Source organism: Liolophura sinensis, chromosome 6 (assembly GCF_032854445.1).
Source record: "Liolophura sinensis isolate JHLJ2023 chromosome 6, CUHK_Ljap_v2, whole genome shotgun sequence".
Lineage (NCBI taxonomy): Eukaryota > Metazoa > Mollusca > Polyplacophora > Chitonida > Chitonidae > Liolophura > Liolophura sinensis.
In genome coordinates this window covers 59,588,521-59,596,683 of record NC_088300.1, presented here as the reverse complement: position 1 = coordinate 59,596,683, position 8,163 = coordinate 59,588,521, and the positions used below count along the sequence as shown (strand labels likewise).

General features: G+C 39.4%; 1 long non-coding RNA gene across 1 annotated transcript in view; it reads left to right on the top strand.

The window, feature by feature from the left end:
• The first annotated feature begins 4,611 nt into the window (after nucleotides 1-4,611).
• The window catches only part of LOC135466171 (uncharacterized), an 8,267-nt gene continuing 4,715 nt past the window's right edge, over nucleotides 4,612-8,163 (top strand). Inside the window, exon 1 of the long non-coding RNA XR_010444097.1 lies at nucleotides 4,612-5,532. This is a non-coding gene — a long non-coding RNA (uncharacterized LOC135466171). The remainder of the gene's footprint in view (nucleotides 5,533-8,163) is intronic.

The window sequence follows — 8,163 nt, the reverse complement described above, 5'->3', positions numbered from 1 at the left end:
CCATAACAATTGAGGGAAAATCAATGATGAGTTAGTAAAGATGAATGAAGAGATGGTTCATTATTTAAACATGTTCAGAATGAATCTCAATGATATCTGTCATAACAAGTAGGTGGATATGCAGAAAATCAATCAGTGGGGAATGGGATACATGATTACACTGGGGTGGAAAATTGGGAATTGCGCACAAATTAACTAATTGGGAAAAAAATGAAATTGATAATGAACAGTAAAAATGATTGATATTCATTATTGTAACGCGTGGGAAAGAGGACAAATCACCACGATTGTAATGTGTAAAATAGGCATCAAACCTACGGCTGAGCAAGAAATAGGGATGACATAATTATGATCACAATGTGTGGGAATGTAGGAATGGTGCCCATGATTACAAGTGGAAGATACAATGAATATGAGTCAATGACAACATGATCTGTAATGAAATGTGACTGATTATAATACAATTGCGGGGGTGGGGGGGATATCAATGAACCCCCATATTACAAGTCACTTTGGGAGAGAATTTGAATGCTATCCATGATTGCAATGAGTTGCGTGATAACTAAGGAGGGTGAAAAAAAAAATTTAATCCATATTACATTACAATGTGTTGGAAATGAGGAATGAGGATTACAATGAATGGGGATGATATCCATGATTAGGAGTTACATGTAGTCACGGTATCCATGATTACAATGAATGGGGGTGATATGCATGATTAGGAGTTACATGTAGTCACAATATCCATGATTACAATGGATGGGGGTGATGTCCATGATTAGGAGTTACATGTAGTCACAATATCCATGATTACAATGAATGGGGATGATATGCATGATTAGGAGTTACATGTAGTCACGATATCCATGATTACAATGAATGGGGGTGATGTCCATGATTAGGAGTTACATGTAGTCACAATATCCATGATTACAATGAATGGGGGTGATGTCCATGATTAGGAGTTACATGTAGTCACAATATCCATGATTACAATGAATGGGGATGATATGCATGATTAGGAGTTACATGTAGTCACGGTATCCATGATTACAATGAATGGGGATGATATGCATGATTAGGAGTTACATGTAGTCACAATATCCATGATTACAATGAATGGGGGTGATGTCCATGATTAGGAGTTACATGTAGTCACAATATCCATGATTACAATGAATGGGGATGATATGCATGATTAGGAGTTACATGTGGTCATGGCATCCATGATTACAATGAATGGGGGTGATATGCATGATTAGGAGTTACATGTAGTCACAATATCCATGATTACAATGAATGAGGGTGATGTCCATGATTAGGAGTTACATGTAGTCACAATATCCATGATTACAATGAATGGGGATGATATGCATGATTAGGAGTTACATGTAGTCATGGTATCCATGATTACAATGAATGGGGGTGATGTCCATGATTAGGAGTTACATGTAGTCACAATATCCATGATTACAATGAATGGGGATGATATGCATGATTAGGAGTTACATGTAGTCACAATATCCATGATTACAATGAATGGGGGTGATGTCCATGATTAGGAGTTACATGTAGTCACAATATCCATGATTACAATGAATGGGGATGATATGCATGATTAGGAGTTACATGTAGTCACGGTATCCATGATTACAATGAATGGGGGTGATATGCATGATTAGGAGTTGCATGTAGTCACGATATCCATGATTACAATGAATGGGGATGATATGCATGATTAGGAGTTACATGTAGTCACAATATCCATGATCACAATGAATGGGGGTGATGTCCATGATTAGGAGTTACATGTGGTCATGGCATCCATGATTACAATGAATGAGGGTGATATGCATGATTAGGAGTTACATGTAGTCACAATATCCATGATTACAATGAATGGGGATGATATGCATGATTAGGAGTTACATGTAGTCACGATATACAGGATTACAATGAATGGGGATGATATGCATGATTAGGAGTTAGATGTAGTCACAATATCCATGATTACAATGAATGGGGGTGATGTCCATGATTAGGAGTTACATGTGGTCATGGCATCCATGATTACAATGAATGAGGGTGATATCCATGATTAGGAGTTACTTGTAGTCACAATATCCATGATTACAATGAATGGGGGTGATATCCATGATTAGGAGATACATGTAGTCACGATATACATGATTACAATGAATGGGGATGATATCCATGATTAGGAGTTACATGTAGTCACGATATCCATGATTACAATGAATGAGGGTGATATCCACGATTAGGAGTTACATGTAGTCACGATATCCACGATTACAATGAATGGGAAACGATATCCATGATTACAATGAATGGGAAACGATGTCCATGATTGCAATATGTGGGAAACAATATCCTTAAATATAATGAATAATGATGTTATATCCATGAAAACAAGCGAGGTTGATGATTACAATGAGTAGGGAAAATGAAGGATATCCATGATTAAAATGATTCAGGAGTATGAACAACACCCATGATTACAATGAGTGGGAAGTATGACGACAACCATGACCACAATGAGTGGGGCGAATGAACAACAACCATGACCACAATGAGTGGGGTGTATGAATGACAGCCATGATCACAATGAGTGGGGTGTATGAATGACAGCCATGATCACAATCAGTGGGGTGTATGAATGACAGCCATGATCACAATGAGTGGGGATTATGAACGACAACCATGATTACAATGAGTGGGGTGTACGAAAGACAGCCATGATCACAATGAGTGGGGTGTATGAATGACAGCCATGATCACAATGAGTGGGGAGTATGAATGACAGCACAGCCATGATCACAATGAGTGGGGTGTATGAATGACAGCCATGATGACAATAAGTGGGGTGAATGAACGACAGCCATGATCACAATGAGTGGGGTGTGTGAATGACAGCCATGATCACAATGAGTGGGGTGTATGAATGACAGCCATGATTACATAAGTGGGGTGTATGAATGACAGCCATGATCACAATGAGCGGGGTGTATGAATGACAGCCATGATTACATAAGTGGGGTGTATGAATGACAGCCATGATCACAATGAGTGGGGTGTATGAATGACAGCCATGATCACAATGAGTAGGGTGTACGAAAGACAGCCATGATCACAATGAGTGGGGTGTATGAATGACAGCCATGATCACAATGAGTGGGGATTATGAACAACAACCATGACCACAATGAGTGGGGTGTATGAATGACAACCATGATCACAATGAGTGGGGTGTATGAATGACAGCCATGATCACAATGAGTGGGGATTATGAATGACAACCATGATCACAATGAGTGGGGTGTATGAATGACAGCCATGATCACAATGAGTGGGGATTATGAATGACAACCATGATCACAATGAGTAGGATGTATGAATGACAGCCATGATCACAATCAGTGGGGTGTATGAATGACAGCCATGATCACAATGAGTGGGGTGTATGAATGACAACCATGATTACAATCAGTGGGGTGTATGAATGACAGCCACGATTACATAAGTGGGGTGTATGAATGACAGCCATGATCACAATCAGTGGGGTGTATGAATGACAGCCATGATTACATAAGTGGGGTGTATGAATGACAGCCATGATCACAATGAGTGGGGTGTATGAATGACAGCCATGATTACATAAGTGGGGTGTATGAATGACAGCCATGATCACAATGAGTGGGGATTATGAACGACAACCATGATTACAATGTTTTGGGTGTATGAATGACATCCACGACAACAGAGATTTGCATGTATGAACGACAACCATGATTACAATGAGTGGGGTGTATGAATGACAGCCATGATCACAATGAGCGGGGTGTATGAATGACAGCCATGATTACATAAGTGGGGTGTATGAATGACAGCCATGATCACAATGAGTGGGGTGTATGAATGACAACCATGATTACAATCAGTGGGGTGTATGAATGACAGCCACGATTACATAAGTGGGGTGTATGAATGACAGCCATGATCACAATCAGTGGGGTGTATGAATGACAGCCATGATTACATAAGTGGGGTGTATGAATGACAGCCATGATCACAATGAGTGGGGTGTATGAATGACAGCCATGATTACATAAGTGGGGTGTATGAATGACAGCCATGATCACAATGAGTGGGGATTATGAACGACAACCATGATTACAATGTTTTGGGTGTATGAATGACATCCACGACAACAGAGATTTGCATGTATGAACGACAACCATGATTACAATGAGTGGGGTGTATGAATGACAGCCATGATCACAATGAGTGGGGTGTATGAATGACAGCCATGATTACATGAGTGGGGTGTATGAATGACAGCCATGATCACAATGAGTGGGGTGTATGAATGACAGCCATGATCACAATCAGTGGGGATTATGAACGACAACCATGATTACAATGTTTTGGGTGTATGAATGACATCCACGACAACAGAGATTTGCATGTATGAACGACAACCATGATTACAATCATTTGGGTGTATGATTAATCATCTTTCCCATATGATTACAATGAGTGGGAAATATGAATGACATTCATGCTTATATGGAGTGCAGAGTATGAACGACTGTCAATCATTTCAACGGGCACTTCATTTGTGATTAAAATGAGGATGAAGGCATACCTTAACATGAATGAAATGAGAAAATCAAAATAATACATAGTTGAAATGAGGTGACAGAATGGATACATGATTCAAATCGGGCAATTAGAGGGTACACAAGTCAAACGAAGGGATGAGTCCATGATTAAAATGATTGGATGGAACAATACACGGTTGGAATGAGGGGATGCATGATACAAGGTTGTACAGAGAGGATGCATGATACAAGGTTGTACAGAGAGGATGCATGATACAAGGTTGTACAGAGGGGATGCATGATACAAGGTTGTATAGAAAGGATGCATGATACAAGGTTGTATAGAAAGGAGGCATGATACAAGGTTGTACAGAAAGGAGGCATGATACAAGGTTGTATAGAAAGGAGGCATGATACAAGGTTGTACAGAAAGGAGGCATGATACAAGGTTGTACAGAAAGGAGGCATGATACAAGGTTGTACAGAAAGGAGGCATGATACAAGGTTGTATAGAAAGGAGGCATGATACAAGGTTGTACAGAGAGGATGGAATGGAAAGGCATGAGCCGCTGAAAGAAATCCATGACTGAAATGAACTGTTGAAAGAGGTACATGTACAATAGGATATAAAGGGTACAAGATGAATATTAAAGGATGAAAAAAAATACAGGACTGAATCAAGGGACTTGACTCAATTCAATTGAGAGAATATAAAAATACATGACTGAATTGAGTGATTTGATGAGAAACAGAGGGACTGGAAGAGGAACATAAATGAGGAATTTGATGAGAAACATGATATAATTAAGAGGTTGGATGAGAAACATGATCAAATTAACGGTACTGGGGGAGATACATGACTGAATTAAGGGATTGGATGAGAAACATGATCAAATTAAAGGTACTGGAGGCAATACATGACTGAATTAAGGGATTGGATGAGAAACATGATCAAATTAAAGGTACTGGAGGCGATACATGACTGAATTAAAGGATTGGATGAGAAACATGATCAAACTGAGGGATTGGATGATACACCTGATTTGCATGAAGGGTAAGAAGGCATACATGATTGAAACGAATGAATCAGAATACATGATTTAAAAGGAGTATGAAATGATAAATGGTGGGAAGGAGGGGATGAAAAAGATAAAAAAAAACTGAATGAGGGTTACATGGGATACAACTAAAATTAGACATGGAGAGGATACAGGGTTCACATCAACGGATGGAAGGTAAACAAAATGAAGTGAATGATTACAACTTCAGTGCACCTCAGCCGCATTGTAACGCCAATACATCATGCTAATACAATATTAATGGTGGGACGGATAGACACTTGATTGTAATAAGTAACTGGAAAAGATACAGAACTGAAATGTGAAGATGTCAAAAAACAAAACTCTGGCTGAATTGAGACACTGGAGGTACATTATTGAAATGAAGGGTTGGAAGCCATAAAGTACATGATTGAAATGAGAGGATGTCAAGAGGACTGAATGGAGGGATTGGAAAGGATACAAAATTCAAATAATGGGGAAGAAAAGGGCATTTCACTAGGGATTAAAATGAAGGATGCACGACTGATTCAATGGGATAAAAGACGATTGAAATGAGGGGATGAAAGACACATGATTGAAATGAGGGGATGAAGGATACATGATTGAAATGAGGGGATGGAAGACACATTATTGAAATGAGGGTTGAAGGATACATGACTGAAATGAGGGATGAAGGATACATGATTGAAATGAGGGGATGAAGGATACATGATTGAAATGAGGGATGAAGGATACATGATTGAAATGAGGGGATGGAAGACACATTATTGAAATGAGGGATGAACGATACATGATTGAAATGAGGGATGAAGGATACATGATTGAAATGAGGGGATGAAGGACACTTTGCTGAGATGTTTGGACAGGAGAAACAAGAGAGCAGATGATTTAAACTCACATACCATAGAAGAATAAATGAAAGTGTTTGGTGAGGGATTTATAACTGAATCAATGTTGAAAGAATGGGTCAAATGGGAGGCACAACTAGCTTAGTTTTAGATGGTTGACATGATTGGTAAAACAAGAGATATTGCTAAAAAACAAAAGGGACATATGGTTGACCTCATAGGTTAAACGGGAGATAAGATTAGCTTGAGGGATGGTAGTGGACAGAATTGGACATGACTAAAATGTAACATGGATAATCAACACGATTTGTAACATGAAAGAGGACTAAATGGAGAGATGCACATGCGACATGATTGATAACATCAAAGACCTGGTTAAATGAGGGATACATGGGTGGTTGACACGATTAGTGTGATAAGAGACATTCTTACACTGAGGGATGGATGGTTGATGTGACTGGTGAAATGGGAGATGTGATTGAATGAACAATGGATCGTTCACAGGATCAAGAGACATGATTTAATGAGGGATTAATGGCTGACATGATTGGTGAAATGGGAGACCTGATTAAATGAGGGATGGATGGTTGACATGATTCATAAAATGGGAGACCTGATTAAATGAGGGATGGATGGCTGGCATGATTCATAAAATGGGGGACCTGATTAAATGAGGGATGGATGGTTGACGGGATTGGTGAATAAGGAGAAATGGTTAAATGAGGGATGGATGGCTGACATTTTTGGTAAAATGGGAGACATGATCACATGAGGGATGGATGGTCAACATGATTGATACAATTAATGATATTAAATTAAACGATGGGTGACTGACAGGATTAAACGAGGAATGGACTTAAAACGGCATTGATGAAATGGGAAACATGATCAAATGAGGGAGGGATGGTTGACATGATTGGTGAAATGGGAGAAATGATTGAACACGGGATGGATGGGCGACATGATTGGTGAAACATGACTGAATGAGGGATGGATGGGTTACATGATTGATGACACAAGAAACATGATTGAATGAGGGATGGATGGTTGACATGATTGGTGAAATGGGAGACAAGATCAAATGAGGGATGAATGGGCGACAAGGTGGAGTACACCCCGAGAGGCAGCCAACATGAGCTGAACTTACAGCGACCGCATTGGTGACAGGCTCCTTGGTTAGGGGACACTATTAAACTGAGGGATGGAATGTGGGCATGATTGGTGAAATGAGAGACATGATTGAGGGAGAGATGGCTGTCTGACATGATTGGTTGAATGAGAGGCATTAATAAATAGAAGAATGTATGGGTAACATCACTGGTAAAAGGGGGAATAAAATGTTGACAAGATTGGTGAATTGGGAGACCTGATTGAATGAGGGATGGAATGTTGATATGACTGGTGAAATGACAGACATGATTAAATGGGGGATGGATGGTAAAGATGTTTGATGGAGTGCGAGATGGATGGTTCACAGGATTGAAGAAATGGGAGACATGATTTTAAAACTGAAAGTTGCTGACATGATTACATGCGAGACAGATGAATGGTTTGATTATCTAAATAGGAAACATTATTAAACTGAGGGATGGCTGGTCAAGATCACAGATGAAATGAGAGACGTGATCAAAT